Consider the following 19,181-nt stretch of genomic DNA (forward strand, 5'->3'; position numbering starts at 1 on the left):
CAGTTTTCATGGCACACATTCCTTTGTCATATTTATTTCAAGTATTTTGTTGTTGTTTTGTTTTGTTTTAGTTTATTGAGAATAGTATTGCCCCCTTGCTTTCTGTGTTTGTCTTTTGTATATTAAAAAGGATACTGATTCCTGTGCTTTAACTCTGTGTTTTTCAACTTTTATCCATATTTATCAGCCCTAGGAGTTTTTTTTTTATGATTTAGTTTTTATGTATAGAATCTTAAAACCTGAAAATAAACATATATTGATTTCTTCCCTTCTCATTTGTATTTGCTTCATTACCTTGATTTGTTTAATTGCTTGACACTGTAAGAAGTATGTTGAGAAGTGAGAAAAGTGAACATCCTAGTCTTGGTCCTGATTCCAACACAAGTACTTTGAATTATTCTCTCTTTTGGATGACTTTAGCTGTATATTGCCTTCATCAAGTTGAGATAAATCCCTTGTATCCCTATTCTCTGCAGGACTTTCCTCACAAATGGAGGCTGTATTTTATCAAAGGTCTTTTATGTATGCCATAGGATGGTACTTGTACTTATGTGGTAGATTATGTTAATTCTCATGTATTGACGCTTTCCTCCATCTCTGGGATGAAGTTGCCTTAAACCTAATGAGAAATCTGTTTGTGTTACTGCATTTGGTTTACACGTATTTTATTAATGCCTTGTGCACCTACGGTCATCAGAGATGATGGTGTATGACTTTCTTTTCCGGTTCTTTGGTTTCAGCATCAGGATTAGACTCCCAGTAAACGTTTTCTACCTGTTTTTGGAATATCTTACCTTTTCTGCTTTGAGAATGTGGTGGCCGCCATTTTCATACTTTTCTTCCCCTACCTTTATATCAGCTCAAATAGGATTTAGGAACTAATATTGACTTATTGTCAATACAGATTACAATACTGTGCACACTCAAATGGTATACTTCTTGCTTCTGAAGCATGTATGATCTTGGTTCCATTAATATAGGCGGAAATATTTTCAGAACAAAATCTGCTTCCTAAATGTCATAGTTTAGGGCTCACCTGCTTTGTTTTGCAACATACCCTGTTTTTGCTTTTTGTTTGTTTGTTTGTTTAGTTTTGTTTTTTGAAAAACTGCTTTTATTTGTTGTAGCACAAAATTGCTATTTAGCCTATTAATTTAAAATTAATATTTTGTAATTACATCCTTGATTTATATGAAAACAAGTCACTATACCATTTATTTCACTTCTTAGTGTGTTTTTGTTGAATTTCACCAGGTCCATTAATGAACATAAGAGGAAGGACCATGGAAAGGAGTATATCTCTTACATATTCACAGAAGATTATGCTAAGCAGGAATACTGCATATAAGACCTAAATTTCATTGGAAGAACCTGACTGAGGAAGTGAAAAGGAAAGGATGGGAAATAGGAAAACATTTGAAAATAAGGCTGTTGACAGGCTGGAGAGGAAGGAGGAGATTGAAAATTTAAATTGTGCTACCTGAAACAATGTATTTTCATGGATACAAATATGTCTTTGCCTATTTAAAAAAGTACTAGTTACTATGAGGTAGGATTTATCCATGTCAGTTATGGTACAATATGCTTTAGGAATTTAATTCCTGGGGACTTAAATTGAAAGTTAGTGGTATGGTTATTTAAAAACTCATTAAAAACAATTTAAAGAGATAATTTCACAGTGTAATTGTGTACTTTTCTCCATTTCCATTGCTTATATAGATACGTATTACTTCTTACCATCTTTTAAATGATGTTTAGTTACTTACAATAGTTTTTCTTTATGTGAGCATAGTTATAAATACATATGATAATATAAAATAATACAAAGAATAATGTATTCTACCTTACTTATCTGTTTGTAAATACTCATTTGTGTTTGTGTGTGTGTGTGAATATATGTGTGTGTGTATGTGTGTGTATGTATATATGTGTATATATGTGTATATATATGTATATATATGTATATGTATGTGTATATATGTATACTAGATAAGATCGATGATGTTATAAAATGCATCTTGAAAGGAACCGGATATAGATCTCTCCTGAAAGACACATCCAGAGCATGTCCAATACAGAAGTCAATGCTATCAGCAAACCACTGATCTGAGAGCAACACCCTTGGAGGGAATTAGATGAAATATTGAAACAGTTGAAGGAGGATGCAACCCAATCAAAACAACAATGCCAACCAAACAGAGCTTCCAGGGCCTAAACCAGTTCCGAAAGACTATACTATACTCTATCAATCCCACATAATCTGTGCATTTTCCATGTCTCTACTGGTCAGATATAGCTTCTTAAAAACAGTTTTGTAAGCAGGACCTACCTCTCTCTACAACTGACACAGACTTGCTCAGTGTGACTGGGTACTTCTCTACAGATATGATTATAAGTCTCAAATTCCCAGGATTTATGGTAACATCAGGAGGATTGATAGACACAAAAAGAGGTGGCGAACATTTTATCCCTTGAAAGAGTTTTCAGAAAAATGTAGAATCATCCACAGTGTAAGTCAGTGTGACTCCAGATGGCCTTGTCCATGACTGATGAAGTGATACAATTTTGATAATGACTATATGCAGTACAATGAAGAAATGGAGAGCTTGTAGGGCATGCAAACTTGGTACTAAATATAAAGGCCACCAAATTTACCTTATCAACTGAGAAGTGGTTTCCATGGAATTGCCACAGTAGAATACTGTCACTGAAGCACTCATATGCTATTCCTTGCAGCAGCTACATGGCCACTGCCAGAAAGAGGTAGCAACTCTGCTAAATTATTTCTGATACATGCATGAGGATCTGAGTGCAGTCTCCAGAGAACATGTAAAAAGTCATGGGACTGTGTTCCAAGCTAATCATCCTGGTGCCTGTGAAATGGAGAAGAAAGAAACCCTGTGGCTTGACAGAGCCCCAGTCTAGCTATATTGGTAATCCCATGGTCAGCTTGAGACCATGTCAGAAAATCAATACAGTAGAGAGTGACTGAGAATGATATCCATTGACCTTTGACCTCCTTATTCACACCTGTGGACATGCACCTGCAGACATATGTACCCCCACATAAACATGTACATACAAAGTACTGCGACCTTATAAGCAGACTCAAGCCTCTTTAGAAAGTTTCATGTCATTTTTAACCCTGCAACATCTCTCATACAGCACACTGTTCCTTATTGTTTGCACTTTATCTTTTTTTAGTTTTAGATATATTATGCCCATTGTCTATCATAATGAATTTCATCTTTAAAAATAACCTCAGAATCATTATATTCATTCAGCCTCCTTGTCTTTAGGCAACAGAAATCATTTTTTAACTTATTTTTACAGGAGACTGGAGAGATGACGGAGAAGGTAAGAACATGTACTACTTTTGAAGAAGACCCATGTTAGAGTCAAAGAACAAGATGACTCATAATCACTGGTAATTTCAGTTTCAGGGACCTAATACTCTTCCTTTTCTAGTCTCTGCAGGCAACCCTAGACATGCAAATATTCACACATAATTTAATAAAGACACAGCCCCCACATACACATGTTTACAATTTAATTTATTTTCTGGCCTTATTTTTTTTTTTACTAGGACAAAGAGGGTAAAATTATACAATCTACTTCAAATTTCTGAAGGGGAACATTTTGCCTTCTCGGTAGGAGACAAACCCCTCCAGATTTAGAGGCATCTAAATCCAAGTTGACACAAGTGTCCGTCATATACATTAATGTGCCTTTTGCATTGTCTTTTACTTTTCCATAATGGGTATTGCTTACAATTGTGTTGCTGCAGATTTGATTTTACCACAGGCTTCTTTGATGCTCTGAGCTGCTTTGATTTTAATTTCTGCTCCTCTCTCTATTAGCTTCTCACCCTACATTGTTATTCTATCTTATCATTCATTTTATAACATCCATGCTCCAAAAATTTGAAGAAGATAACAATGGCTGCTTAAAGTGTACTTCTTTTCCTTATAGTCACTCTATTGAAAAACATAGACTTTTGCCTTTAATTGTTGTTTTGTTTCTTTGACACAAGCTTTTTCCTTGAGTATAATAATATTGTTTTACTCTTTTAAATTTATCCTTTCCAAGTAAGACAATAGAAAACTTGTGGGGGTGCTTTGTAAATGAATATGAGGATGATCCCTCTTGTCTATATTTTGATGTCTTCTACATTTGAAAAATGAGTGCTGATTCAGCAACTAAATCCTACACAGGCAACCACTGTGGAGAGTCCAGTGGAAGTATTCCAGGACTCCTGATGGATGTCAGCTCCCCTTGGACTCATACACTTGACATTTTTAACTAATATATTACCCTAAACCCAGGTTTTGGGGTATTTTTTCTCATCCTCTACTTCATATCTCAGAAAGAATGAAGAATATCATATTGGAACAAGGTCACTTGATTCTATTTCACGATGTGACTAAGAAACCTGGAATCTCCTAGTAGTATTCATGGTTTGGTTATAAAGGAGAACATTTTGTTTTATTTCTCTAGTTACATATAGTACATTTCAGTGTAGATGCCTATTCCTCCACCATGCAAGGAAAGGTCCCTATAAATCTAAGTGATACAAATACAAGTGCTATTGTCTGGTCACCCTGGTTACACAATACAACTGTGGAAAAGTCTCTGGAATCTACATGCCCCATATTTAAGTTTTTTGATTCATCAATCTGAGTAGTACATGTTCATGAGTCTGAACTTATAGTATCCAGGAGTTGTTTAGCTTATCTCTGCAAGACCAAGTTGCTTTCATATGAACTATATATGTATTCTTCTTTTAATTCTCAATATTATGTTCTGTTGCTGTGTAATACTATGCAGAAATTCCATGTATGTAATTTTTTTCTTGCTTCAGAAAGGGGTGAAACGGAACACACATATGTATAGGGATACTTTCTCTAAGTCTGAGTATGTATCAGCTTTACAGAATTCTTACCATATCTCATGTCAACCTATTTCCTTACTTTAATTTATGCATATATTTTAAGTCCTATATTTATAGAATTCTAATTTTCTGATTCTTTTAGTTGAGTATTTGCTTGTTTCTGCATGTGATTGCACACATGTGGATGACGGAGTCCAATTTATGGCATTCATTTCCTCCTTCCATTGTGTATGTCCCAAGGACCAAACCAAGGTTAACTGCCCTGGCAACAAATATCTTTACCTACTGAGCTATTTCACTCTTCCTAGTATGTTCATAATTTATTGTTGCATGCCGAATTGCTACTCCATGCCAAAAAAGGAATGTTTTCATGCTGGTGTGTGCTACAATCTAAAACATTTCTTTAGATTAAGACATTGTCCTCTTTAATACCCTATTATGATACATATAATATCTGTGGGCATGCAGAAACACATATACACACATAATTTCACTGACATACACTGTCGGTGCCCAATGCCAGCACCGACACGGTACCGATAATCGGGTGAAAACCTGCGGGATTAAAGAAACACACACACACACACAGGTTATTATTAGCCATTCTTTTGTAAAATTTTTAATGATATCACTACAATACATAAGCTTAGAGATATACACCCACAAACTCTCACCTACAAACTATATAAGAAGGTTTTTTATCAACATGATATAAAACTAGAGATAACTTGGAAGAAGAAATCTTGACTGAGAAAAAACTCTTCATAAGATTGTCCAATGAAAAAGACTGTGGGCACTTTCTTGATCAATAATTTTGTTGGAGGGCCCAGCTCACTGCCTGGGCTTATTGTTCTAGCTTTTATAAAAACACAGACTGAGCAAGCCATAAATATAGACCAATAAACAATCTTCTTCCCATGTCTCTCTAACATTTCCTGCCTGCTTAATCACTGGGATATCTTCCCACCCTACCTGATGCAACTAGGATTTGTTTTAGTGATTTTGTGTTTTGGACTGATGGCTGCTAATGGGATCATAAAATAAGACTCAAGTTGAATCTTTCAACCTTCTAGAAAATGTGTACAATAATTTTATTCTAATACCCTCATCTTTGAGACAGAGGACATCATATATGACAGGTCAGAAAGTTTCTGCCATAAATATAGGCATCCTGAAAGGTTAATTCTTTACAACCAATAGGTCCAGGTAAGAACTAGGTAGATAAATATTAGCAAAATGATTGTACATTGTAAGGTTAGTTTCTATAAGGAAGTAGCCATGTTTGAAAGTGTCATATAATTGAGGGCTTGATAAAGTAGTAATTCAAAGAAAAAAGTGACAGAATGTATCACAGATAAAATATGCCCAATTCACATGAGAACAGCTTAGGAATCAGAGAATACACAAGAGTAGAGAAAGAGAGAAAAAATAGACAAAAGAAAGACAGAGAGAAGTAGAGCAAGAAAGAGAAGTTGTGCTGTGTGGCATGTGTTGACAGAAGCTTTCTGGACATGATTTTACAGATTCAGGTTCTGAGAGAACAAACTAGTCACTGGGAAAAACAGAAAAAGCTGGAGAATTAGAAGGATCCAGAAGATTGTAACACATTGTCCAAGTTAATGTGAGTCCAAGCAGAACAACTCATGAAGATGCCAAGAGAAACCATATTGAATCAGTCAGCTTGGAAGGTTGGATTACATGGAGGCTAGAAGGTCCTAGTATTAGGTCTATAAATAGTTGAACAGAGGGAAAAAAACTCTGGCCTCAGCCTAAAGGACGTATTTGCATAGGTTGGCTAAGACTCTTATCTCATCACTTTATCTAAGAAAAGAAAAGTGACATTCACTTAGAAAGAATACAGACAGAGACGGAGACAGACAGACACACACACACACACACACATACACAGAGACACACAAACACACAAACATACAAACATAGAGCGGTGTGGGGAGAGAGGGAAGAAGAGAGGGAGGGAAGAAGGGAGAATGCTTGCAGTCAACCATTGAGCTGAGAACAAGGTTCCAAAAAGTGGAGTTAGAGAAAGAACTGAAGTAGTTGAAGGGGTTTGCCACCCCATAAGAAGAACAATATCAACCAACCAAATCCCTGCCCTCGATCTTCCATGGACTAAACAACCATCCAAAGAATACACAAGGATGAGCCTATGGCTCCATCTGCATATGAAGCAGAGGATATCCTTTTCAGGCACCAATGGGAGCAAATACCCAAGGCTTGATGCCCCAGTGTAGGGAACTGTCAGAATGGGCAGGTTGGAAGGAGTGAGTGGGTGAGTGAGGAACTGCCCTCAGAACAGGAGGCATGAGGGGACATAATAGCCGGTTTCTAGAGGGCAAATCAGGAAAATCATATTTAAAATGTGAATTAAAAAATCCCCTCCCCCAATGAAAGGAAAAGAAAGAGAAATGGAGAAAGAAAAAGAAAAACAAATGGGGGTACATAACTAAACCGATGCCAACTGGTGATGCGGCGGTGTTATTCCCAAGATAGTCAAGCAGCTTCTGGGAAACCAAAGTCTTTGGGTTCCGGGGGGAGTATGGTTGCAAAGCTGAAACTTAACGGAATTGACTGAAGGGCATGACCAGGAGTGGAGCCTGCAGCTTAATTTCACTCAACACAGGAATCCTAACCAGGCCTGGACACAGACAGGATTGACAGATTGATAGCTCTTTCTCGATTCTGTGGGTGGTGGTGCATGGCCATTCTTAGATGGTGGAGCGATATGTCTGGTTAATTCCGATAACGAACTAGACTCTGGCATGCTAACTAGTTACGCGACCCCCTGAGAGGTCGGCGTCCCCCAACTTCTTAGAGGGACAAGTGGCATTCAGCCACCGGAGGTTGATGCCCTTAGATGTCCGGGGCTGCATTAGCGCCACACTGACTGGCTCAGTGTGTGCCTACCCTACAAAGGCAGGCGCGGGTAACCCATTGAACCTCATTCGTGATGGACATCGGGGATTGCAATTATTCTCCATGAACGAGGAATTCCCAGTAAGTGCCGGTCATAAGCCCTGCCCTTTGTACACACCACCCTTCCCTACTAGAGATTGAATGGTTTATTGAGGCCTGATCAGCCCATGGCCCTGTCGGAGGGCTGAGAAGAAGGTCGAACTTGACTATCTAGAGGAAGTAAAAATCATAACAAGGTTTCTGTAGGTGAACCAGTGGAAGGATCATTAATGGAGAAGGCCGAGGGGGTGTCTGGTCCTTTCTCGGGCCTGTGTAAGTCCCTCCTCTCACCAGGAGACGCATCCCCCGGTCCCGGTCGCATTCGTGGCACGTGCCGTGGCCGCCGGCCAAGTGAGCATTTTGGGAAAGCCGGGGGTCGTTAAGGAGAGGTGCGGGGAGGGTGTCAGGTGTGGTCCGTCGAGGGACCTCCTCAATTCTCTCTCTCTCCCTTGCTCTTCTGCCTATGTCCTTGCCTCCGTGCACCCGCCTCTGACTCCACCACTGCTGCCTCCGCCGCCGGCACCTCCCTTACCTGCTGGCCAGCCAAGGCCCTCGGCATACCGAGGTCATTCTGCCTCTTTCTGAACCGGCTCGTGATCTCATCTCGTGTGCACGGGGGGGGGGTGTGGGGGGCGCAGTACACGGTGGCCGGGACCCGCTCCCTCTCCTCACGGCACCTGCCGCACCTCTGCCACAGCTCTCCCGCTCTGAAGGTGCCGGGGTGTCTCTGTCGCATGCAGGGGGTGCCTGTGCCACGGGTGGGCTCTCGCAGCCCGCCCCGCCTTCTGGGCCTCGCGTGTCCACCCCGCTCCTGTCCGGGTACCTAGCTGTCCTGTTCCGGCGCGAGAGTTTAAAGACCCCGGGGGAGGGGGTCGCCCTACTGCCCATCGGTCGTCCGCAGGAGGGATTCCCGTTTCCTCCCTCCACCTGGTGCTCCCTGAGACTCAGCGGGCCCCCTCCAGCCGCCGGCCCTTCCAGAGGCGGCGGTCGGGGGGCCGTGTCGCGGTCCCCCTCTGGGCACCGGTGGGGTCCGGGCCCGAGAGCCCGACTTGCCCGCCCATTGGCTGGCCGCTGCCGGGTGCTGGGTTCACGGCGTCCCTTGTCCCGTGTGTCCCTCCTTTCCGTTCCCGACCCTGTCTTTTTTTCTTTTCACATGTATTCTTTAGTTTCCCACTGGCGGGTCTGAGGTGGAGCTGCCTCGCCTTGGCCCCTCTCTTCCGGTTTAGCAGGGGGTGCGGGGGAGCTGATGCTGTGGTTAGCACCCATACGAGTCCGCTCACACCCCAAATACCGATACAACTCTTAGCGGTGGATCACTTTGGCCCGTGCGTCGATGAAGAACGCAGCTAGCTGCGAGACTTAATGTGAATTGCAGGACACGTTGATCATGGACACTATGAACGCACTTGAGGCCCCGGGTTCCTCCTGGGGCTACCCCTGTCTGAGAGGCCTTTGAGGATCAATCGCTGCCACGCCCCCTGTAGTTTCGTTGCCTTTGTGGGGGGCGTCGCGCGGCTGGGACTCTGCTCGCAGGGCCTCTCCCCTCGGCCCTCCGTCTCCTGAAGTTCAGACTGGGCGGCGTCCGGCGGTCGTCCACGCCCGGTGGGTCTGCGTGGGCCTAGATCTCCCTGTCCACCGGCGCCGCGGGCTGGCCACCCTTCTCGTGGCTCAGTCCTGCTCGTTCCGGCGCTCTCGCTCCCGTTCTCGCCTGCTCTCCCCACCGTGGGGACACATCAGCGGGGGCTGGTCGGGTGCCTGCCTGGGCGAGAGAGGGGCCATGGTGCCCGGGTCGGTCATCCCGCCTCCTGTCTGGTGGGAGGCGGGCCCCACCCACTGGGTCCGTGCATTCGCCGCTGCCACGCACCCACCATTGCGCGCAGAGAGAGCAACCTGCGAGAGTCGGATTGGGGATGGGGGATAACGCACCCGCCGGGGCTGGTCTCAGGTACCTCTCCTCCCCCCCCTCCCTCTTGTGGGGCCCGTCCGCTCGGGCACCAGCTGGCGTGACGCTGCTGGCGTCCGTGCGCTGACGGGACTTGTCCCCGGGATGTGGGAGCTGGCCGGGGTAGAGAGGTCGCAGGCCCCGGCCTGGGACCCCGGCACCCTCTCGCTCTCCTCTCCGTCCGTCCGCCCGCGGCCACGCGCGCCCTCCTTTCCTCCTTCCCCTGTCAACCGCGACCTCAGATCAGACGTGGCGACCCGCTGAATTTAAGCATATTCCTCAGCAGAGGAAAAGAAACTAACCAGGATTCCCTCAGTAATGGCGAGTGAACAGGGAAGAGCCCAGTGCCGAATCCCCGCCGCGTGCCGTGGCGCGTGAAATGTGGCGTATGGAAGACTCAGTCCCCGGCAAAGCTCGTGGGGGCCCAAGTCCTTCTGATCAAGGCCGAGCCCTTGGATGGTGTGAGGCCGTTAGCGGGCCCAGGTTTGCCGGGCCCAGATCTTCCTGGAGTCGGGTTGCTTGGGAATGCAGCCCAAAGTGGGTGGTAAACTCCATTTAAGGCCAAATACCGGCACGAGACCGAAAGCCAACAAGTACAGTAAGGAAAAGTTGAAAAGAACTTTGAAGAGAGTTCAAGAGGACGTGAAACCGTTAAGAGGTAAACGGGTGTGGTCAGCGCAGTCCGCCCAGAGGATTCAACCCAGAGACGGGCGTTCGGCTGTGCGGGTGATCCCGGGGGATCTTTCCCACTTCCCGTTCCTCCCGACCCCTCCACCCGCGCGTTTTTCTCCCCCTGCCAAGCGTCCCGCCGTCGCTGTCCCCGTTCCTCCCAACAGGGTGGTCGGCGGGTGGTGCTGCGGGGGGGGGGGGGATTGGTGGGTGACCGCCCCTCCCCCCATGTTCGGCGACTGGCCGCAGCCAGGCGCCCTTCCACCAAGGCGGTGCACGGAAACCGGCTAAGGGACCACTGGGAAGGCCCTACGGGGAAGGTGACTGGGGGGGGAGGGTGGTGCGGTGCGGTATCACCTGGGGGCCCCAGACCACCCTGTCCCGAGTGTTACAGCACCTCCTCTCCATACAGAAGACACTGACAGACAGACTGACAGACACACACAAACAGACACACACACACAAATACATATTTAAGTATTTAAAATGATGCTTAAAAAAAACAGTCTTCCTGTTTAAAGGGAAGTTGGCTGACAGAACGTTTTTGTGGTTTTTTATCCTCTTTTTTACCAAGTAGGAGGTAGATCTGTTGGCCCTTTTATTAAAAGCCAAAGTATTAAGTTTCAACTTTTCCCATTATGTTCCTTTCACGAAAACCAGGGAATGTTGTTTTTTTGCCTTTTCCTTTTTGAAACAAAATGAAAGGAGCTCTACCAGTTGGCCTAGTTTCCCTGTTCCTTTTCCCTCTGCCATGGTATGCTCGATGAAATAAAGTAAATAAATGAAGATTCTAGTTATTTATTTGTTTGGGAGACCCGAACCCTCTCTCAAGAGATACTTCCATCTCCCCTCTCCACACACACAAGGCCTCCTCCCTGTATGTGGGGGAAGGGGTAGGGGTGGACAGGAGCTAGCTGAGAGGGGGTGGGGTGGGGTGGGGTGGGTGCTGGAGAATGTGCATGTCCCTGAAGGACTGTCCAGGAAATACTGCTGCTGCCCTAGCATGCTTTGCTTCAGCGCTGAGCCAGGCGGTGCCTCTTTAGGGGGGGCAAGTTTTCTGCCTGAAATCAGTGAGTGATGATTTCAGTGTGAATGTCTGATCCCTCGCTGTCCTTTCAGTGCTCTGGCTCATGGCAAATGACTGAAGAAAACCTTAGTTAGACTCACACCCAGGTGTTTGGAAATGGTAATGGAATTGATAGCACACCCTCAGGGAAAGAGGAAGACTCCCTTTGCTCACTCCCAGCCTCGCCCTGCCAGCTCTGGATTTCTAAGTAAGGCTGAATCTGGACCATATTTACAAGATTTGGCATTTCTGATTCATGTTTAATGTTTAGTTAAATAAAGCTTGTGAAGGGCTGGAGAGATGGCTCCGAGGTTAAGAGCACTCACTGCTCTGTTCTTCCAGAGGTCCTGAGTTTCATTCCACAGAAACCATATAGTGGCTCACAACCCTCTGCAAAGGGATATCCCATGTACTCTACTGCCATGTGTATATGAAAAGGGTTTTATTATACTCATATAAATGAAAATAAATAAACAAACCTTTAAAAGAATGAAACAAAATGAAGCTTGCAAAGAAATTGAGCATCTTAAAATGCCAGGCACGTCTATCCACTCCTTTTATTTTATTTCGTGTGTGTAAAACATAACCACAGAGGTGGTTCCCCTTTTATTAATCTCGATAGCACAATTGGGACAGAAGTGCAAACTATCATCTACCTATCTGGGAGTGGAGTGGTTGGATACAGGGAGATGGAACATTTGTAGTTAGTAAAGTTCTGCTGTCGGTTTTTTTTCCTTTCCTTTTTGGATAGATATCGGGAGCTTTTTTTTTTTTTTTTTTTTTTAAAGTACAAATTTTGTTTTCTGTGCGACATTCTGATCATAGTTTCCCATCGCAGAGCTCTTGCCAGATCCTTCCTCCCCATCCACCACCCTGTTCTACCCCAGGCCTGCCCTTATATGTGGTTGATGCATACCCAGGTGAATCTCCATTGGAGAAAGCACAATATTCCCATCTCCTATGACTGTCAATGGCAGATGACTTAAATGCCAGTGACTTCGGACTTGACTCCATTGTTCCCTTGGAAAACTGGGTTTGGATTTGTTGAACGAAGGCAGGCCCTGGGTTTTGAAACAAACAAACAAACAAACACACCAAAATATATTTAAAGAAGGCAACAACTGCCTGCACGCCAAGAGACTGTTGATTCCTCTTTGGAGCTAGTAAGATGTGAAACTTGCTTAATAAAGTAGAAAACACACAGCACAAAGGGAACACTTTAACAAATTATGAGGAAGAGAGAGAGGGGAGAGAGAGAGAGAGAGAGAGAGAGAGAGAGAGAGAGAGAGAGAGAGAGAGAAGAGATCTGTTTATCTCCCTCCTCTAGTTTTTCAGACTAGAGACTTCATCTTCCTCTGTCTCTGGTGCTGGTGGCTTTACTACTGGTCTGGGGGGATTTGGATAGGGATATGAAGAAAAAAGTCTTGAGTGCTGATTTTAAACTCTCTTTCTCTCTCTCTCTCTCTTTCTCTCTCTCTCTCTCTCTCTCTCTAGAGCACTCTCTCTATCTCTCCCTCTGCCCCTCTCCCTCTCCTTCTCCCTCTCTCTCTCTCTCTCTCTATCTACACACACACACACACACACACACACACACACACACACACACACACATACACACTTCCTAGGATGAAAGAAAAAAATGAAAAGGAAGGCACCCATGGTGATGCATGAGTTTGATCTCACTTTGGTCTCAGCACTGGAGAGGAAGATAGGAAGGCCTATCTAGATGCAATGTGAAGAAGGCCTATGTCAGATTAGTTAATGGCTAGGTAACTGTTACCTAGCTAGTCTGCCATTTAGTTGCAGTTACTAATATTATAAGGACACTTTCTCATTAGTTGTTTCTGCTGTTACTGCCGGAATTCATTACATATCCTGTTAGGTTCTTCTGTGTGATAACACACTCAGAAACCATACACTGTAGAAGTCAGTCTAACTGCTTTCTTTGTTGTCTAGTTACCCGCAATATTCTTGGACCTGAACCGAACACCCAGCAGCATTTCCCAAAACCATCCATGTATAAGCTTTTATAAGTTGGACCACCAACTCTAGAGCGACAGTGCAGACAGAGACTATTTGGAACCGGACTTCCATTTTGAGTTTTTCTTTGTGTACTTGCTTTTTTTCTCCTGTCCTGTCCTGTTCTGTCTTGTCCGTCCTGTCTGTCTGTCTGTCTGTCTGTCTTTCTGTCTGTAAATCCACACATATAGTTCTTTCCACGTCTTATATTTCAAAACAAATAATGCTTGTTGTGCTTCTCATTTCATTCAATGGTTCTACTCTCTAGATCAGAGGAGCCCCCTTACAATTCTCCACAGGTAGTGATGATTGGGGTGTTCAGTGCAACTAAGCAGGAGTTATATGGTTGCTGCCATTATGCTTGATCTTACCCAAGGTAGGGTTTCGGGGCATGGTTGCCAAGATGGCTAACAACAGACAGTGATCGAAGCGATGGAACAATAACCTACAATTCTCCCTCTCTGTCACTGTTTCTCTGTCACTCTCTGTCTCTCTTCCCTCCTTCCCTCCCTCCTCTCTCAGACCTGAATGAACATTGGAACTAAAGTAAATGTACAGTGAAAGGAAGCCAGCTGCGGTGCTGCATGTCTTTTATTGCATCACTTGAGTGGTGGAGGTGGGTAGAACCCTGTGAGCAGGCTGCAGACCTGATCCAAGTACTGATTTCCAGGGCTTATGTGCAAAGACCCCTGACTCAAATAAAGAAATGAAGAGGAAATTAAAGAAACAGATACAATTAACTTGGAATAAACCAAACAAACTAAGGAAAAGGAAAGGCAGTATTGGGGTGGCCTGGCTTACAGAGGAGGGGCAAACATTTATTTGCCAGTGCCTCCTCAGTTGAATACACACACACACATACACACACACACACACACACACACACACACACACACACACTCACACACACACAGAGAGAGAGAGAGAGAGAGAGAGTGAGAAAGAGAGAGAGAGAGCAATCAATCTGTTAATCTGTTTGTCTCCCTCCCCTAGTTTTTCAGACAGGGTTTCTCTATGAATTCCTCTGTAGACTGATGGCTCAGAGGGCAAAGCTGCTGTCTGTTAAAGGTCTAGGGAAAACATGAAGGCCTAGATGCAATGTGTAGGCCTGAGGGAACTGTTAAGGCCTAGATGCCCTGTGAAGGAGGCCTATATCATGTATACATATATACACACATATTCATATATATGAATATGTATGTGAATGTGTATACACTCAGGTATCCTTTATTTTATTAGCTTATTTTGAATATAATTTCCATGCTAATGAAAAAGAGGAAATTTTCTTTGGCATCGGATTCTTCTTGAACAAAAAATGGATATAAATAATCACATATTCAGATGTTATGTCTAATATTGAGAAGATATTCCCAGATATGGTGTTAATCCATCATAGTCCATGTGTGAACACAAAACAGACTTAGTAAGAATTTTGGCAAGTGGATTTTAAAAACTTATATAGGGTTATTAAGAGCAGTGGTAACATTTTTTAACTTGATATTTTATATATTTACACTGCAAATGTTATTCCCTTGCCCAGTTACCCACTCTCCCACAACCCACCCCCTGCTTCCATGAGGATGCTTTTCCTCCCATCCACCCACTCGCACCTCAATAGCATACCATTCCCCTGCACTGGAGAAAGGAACATTCACAGGACCAAGGGCTTCTCCTCCTATTGATGCCAGACAATGCCATCCTCTGCTCCATATGCAACTGAAGCATTAGGCTTTTTCATGAGTACTATTTGGTTAGTAGTTCAATCCCTGGGAGCACTGGTGAGTCTAGTTGGTTGATATTGTTGTTCTTCCTATGGGTTTGCAAGCCGTTTCAGTCTTCCTTCACTCCTTCATTGGAGTCCCCATGGAGTCCGATGGTTAGCTTCAAGCATGCTTGTCTATATCAGTGAGGTTCTGGCAGAGTCTCTCAGGAGACATCCACATCAAGCTCCCATCAATAAGGACTTCTTGGCATCAGCAATACTGACTAGGTTTGGTGGCTGCATATGTGATAGATCCCCAGATGGGGCAGCATCTAGATGGCCTTTCCTTAAGTCTCTGCTCCACTCTGTGTCCCGACATTCCCCTCCCTCTTGAGTATTTTGTTCCCCCTTCTAGGAAGGACTGAAGTGTACACATTTTGTTCTTCCTCCTTCTTGAGCATCATATCGTCTATGAATTGTATCTTGGGTATTCCAAGCTTTGGACTAGTATCTACTAACTGTGTTAATTCATTCAGGATGGTATTTCCTAGTTCTATCCATTTGCCTAGGAATTTCATGAAGTCATTGTTTTGGAAAGTTGAGTAGTACTTCATGGTGTAAATATGCCACATTTTCTGTATCCATTCCTCTGTTGAAGGGCATCTGGGTTCCAGCTTCTGGCTGGAGGGCCTTTGCACTAGAACTCTTCCAGTCTGATGTCTCTCAGACATGCTCAAAAGTTTTTGTCCTGGGTGATTCTACAATCCCATAAATCTGGATATAATATTTTGTGTAAAATTACGAAAGCATTTAATTAAATTAACATATAGCAAAAGTTAAAACTATGGATAAATTCTCTTCCAGCTTAATCTTTTCTTGGTTATTATCAGTATCTAAGATACATACTGGGTGACAACAGCAAATTAAGAATTATCCTGCAGTCCCTTAACCATTTTCTATGTATCTGTGGTGTTGTGTGTTGTAAGAATGTTGGTGGATGTGAGTGTGTGGTGCATGCCTGTAACCGTGTGGCTTTATCCATCTGTGCATGTGTTTTTGGAGTTCTGAGAAGGATTTCAAGCGTCTTCTTTAGTGCTGTTCACTGTTCTTGACATAAGTTCTCTCGTTGAACTAGAAATTCAGTGTGGGATTGGAGAACTGGTCAGTGAGCCCTCAGGATTCAGAGGTAATAGTTATGTGTAGCTATCCCCTATGCCTGGCATTATGTATACATGCTGAATATTCACACCCAGGTCCATATGTTTCTACCCTCTGAGCAATTTCCCAGTCCTAGAGTGATGAATGTTTGCTTAAGATTTGATAACAGACCTGAATTGTTTTCTTTTTTTGCTTTTGTTTGTAATTTTCCATAGGTAACAAGCAGGTGGATATTATAAAAGACACCTGAATAGACCAGAAAATAAAAATAGGAGTAGATTCATTTCAAGGGATTCTATAAAACCGTATTTTGCATACTTACCTTGTGAAGCACAGTTGATATTTCGAGGTTTGCCTGTTATATAAACAGCATAGTTTGATATAAGGACAGTTTAGACTCTTTAAATAGAAAAGAATGAGAGAGATACATGTCTTGAAATAGTGTAAAGAATGTGATACTTTATCACATGAGAATTAAAACTGAGCCACATAGCCTTCAGCAGAGGAAATGAGGGAGAAGTGTGTATATACCTTTTGCAGCACAGTCTCTGGAATAAAACAAACAGGGACATTTAAATAAATATATAGCAGTATTTAAGACTTCATTTCTCTTCCAATATTTGCAATTACATAGTCAAACATTATATCTTGGAGTCATAGATCACTGTGCTATCTAGGATTGCATGATGAGGATGGCATAGTGGCAGTATAGCAAAATAACTGATAGGAAAAGCAGAACATTCATATTAGGATTCATATGAATTGCATTTCCTCCCTTCTCGGAACTAAGCAACAATGGGTGAAACTGTACAAGTACCTCTGTAGTAATTTGGTGTCTTGGGGTTATGTCCAGAGGATATACAGCTGGAGCACATGGTGTTCAATTTATTTTTAGTTTGTCTGATTTAAAATGTGACTGCTGTTAGTAAACATTTTTGTGAAGATTGCTTGAAATTTATTTGCTCTTTATTAGAAATTGTAGAATCATATTTATAATTTGCAGTCCTGGGGGTACAGGTGGTTGTACATGGGGAACAACTAAGTCAGCAAATGATTAAGTCAGACAATGCTGACGAAAAGAACATGGATACCACAGTTACAGCTGCCTAAGAACTGATAACCACAACCTAAGGGAAGAATCTCTTCCCTCAACCTCGACTCCTTTAAGACATTGGCTTCAGCATCAGACAGGCCTTGACAAGTTTGATCCTGGGTAAGGGCATAGAACTAGTGTTCCAGTTATTCTTTTGTCCAGGTCTCTCAGACAGCCTAGGGCAGTCCTGGCTCCCCACATTAATAGGTTCTTCGTAGTATTCATAAGACTTTCCAGCTGGATGTGACTTTTGAATTTTCTTTCATAAGCAGGGAAGTGTTAGATCACAGTCCTATCTAACTGGCCGCTTTCCTCAAACCAGCCATCCCCTTTGTAACCTCTCAATATAATTGATAAGCAACATATTCTGTGGCCTTGTAGTCTCTCTGTCCCTTGCTTCTGATTCCCAGGCCCCAAAAACCTTTAATGGTAAATCTGTCTCCACCTTTTTTCTTTCTGTGATTCATCTATTAGTCTAGATCACAAGGTATATTGACTACCCAAAAAAATCATACGATTGAGAAACACCAAAATCCTATAATTTCTGGAAATTAAAAATCCTCACTCTCCTATCTTTGGGTCTAGTATCCCATCATGGTTATATGGCCATGATGCAATAAATCACTTCATACTCAAGTACTTAAGCATGTTTTCCCTTCAGGAAACTTGACACACAATATATGCGCTGTAGTAAAAATAAAAACAACAAAACAAAACAAAAACCTGACAGAACTGGTTCCCAGTTATACCCTAGCTGTCTCACTCCCTTAATATTTCTGGTGCCATTGGAAATAGCAATAATTTATCTCAGTGGCTCCATGCTGCCCCCATCTACTTTCTGACACACTAATCTTCCCAACACAGCACCGTGTCAGGCCGCTCCTACCTCATCCACAGCCCTCTTTGTTGTGTTTCCACCATGCCAGGCAAACACATCCCAATTCTTTGGTAGGCCCACGCATCTGGCCTCCATACACTCTCTTAAACTCAATTAAGTTGCCTTATGAAAGAACACATCAAACAATATTTTCTGATGCAATTGATAAGATATAATTTGCCAATCTAGATGGCACAAAATCTTGTACATACCCATCCCTTGAGAATAGTCATAACAACCTGTAATATGTACAGAGAGGCATCTAAACATCTACTGCCATGTTCTCTGTGCTCTCACATTCTCACTCTGGCTTCCTCTGCCACTCTAAAACTTTTCTCCCACCCATCCTTCCTTCTTATCCAATGACAGGCCTGGTTCTATTCTGTACCTCCCTTAACCTTAATAATGACATCAATCTACTCTTTTACCCTTTTAATTAAAAAAAACAGAAACTTTTTTCTCAAATATAAGTTGAGCACAACTATTATCATTCTGTAATTTAAAAGTATAAGATGTACCTAACACCCAGCCCAACTTTTATCAGTTAAACAGAACATGTAGATATATTTTAGCTTTTAAAAGGCCTAAAGTCTGTTATATACTGGCTAGCTTATGTATTATCTGATAACTGGCTAATTAAATATGTATTCTCGGGTTCAGTTTGACAGAATTTTATTGAGTATTTTTGCGTCGATATTCATAAGGGAAATTGGTCTGAAGCTCTCTTTCTTTGTTGGCTTTTTGTGTGGTTTAGGTATAAGAGCAATTGTGGCTTCATAAAAGGAATTTGG

At 42.9% G+C, this 19,181-nt stretch overlaps 1 long non-coding RNA gene, 1 other non-coding gene and 1 pseudogene across 3 annotated transcripts in view; all 3 read left to right on the plus strand.

Annotated features, from left to right (window-relative positions):
- LOC134485543 (polyubiquitin-like) overlaps positions 1–19,181 on the plus strand; it is a 192,056-nt pseudogene that overhangs the window by 78,852 nt on the left and 94,023 nt on the right.
- Positions 1–19,181, plus strand: part of LOC134478874 (uncharacterized) — a 95,717-nt gene that overhangs the window by 58,159 nt on the left and 18,377 nt on the right. The window contains exon 5 of one of the 2 annotated variants that reach the window (XR_010063673.1): positions 1,255–3,357. This is a non-coding gene — a long non-coding RNA (uncharacterized LOC134478874). The remainder of the gene's footprint in view (positions 1–1,254; positions 3,358–19,181) is intronic. The other variant, XR_010063674.1, reaches the window with a different exon arrangement.
- Positions 9,162–9,315, plus strand: LOC120101131 (5.8S ribosomal RNA). Its single transcript, XR_005501529.1, has one exon. It is a non-coding gene; the product is annotated as a 5.8S ribosomal RNA (ribosomal RNA).

This window comes from Rattus norvegicus, chromosome 2 (assembly GCF_036323735.1).
Source record: "Rattus norvegicus strain BN/NHsdMcwi chromosome 2, GRCr8, whole genome shotgun sequence".
Taxonomy (NCBI): Eukaryota; Metazoa; Chordata; class Mammalia; order Rodentia; family Muridae; genus Rattus; species Rattus norvegicus.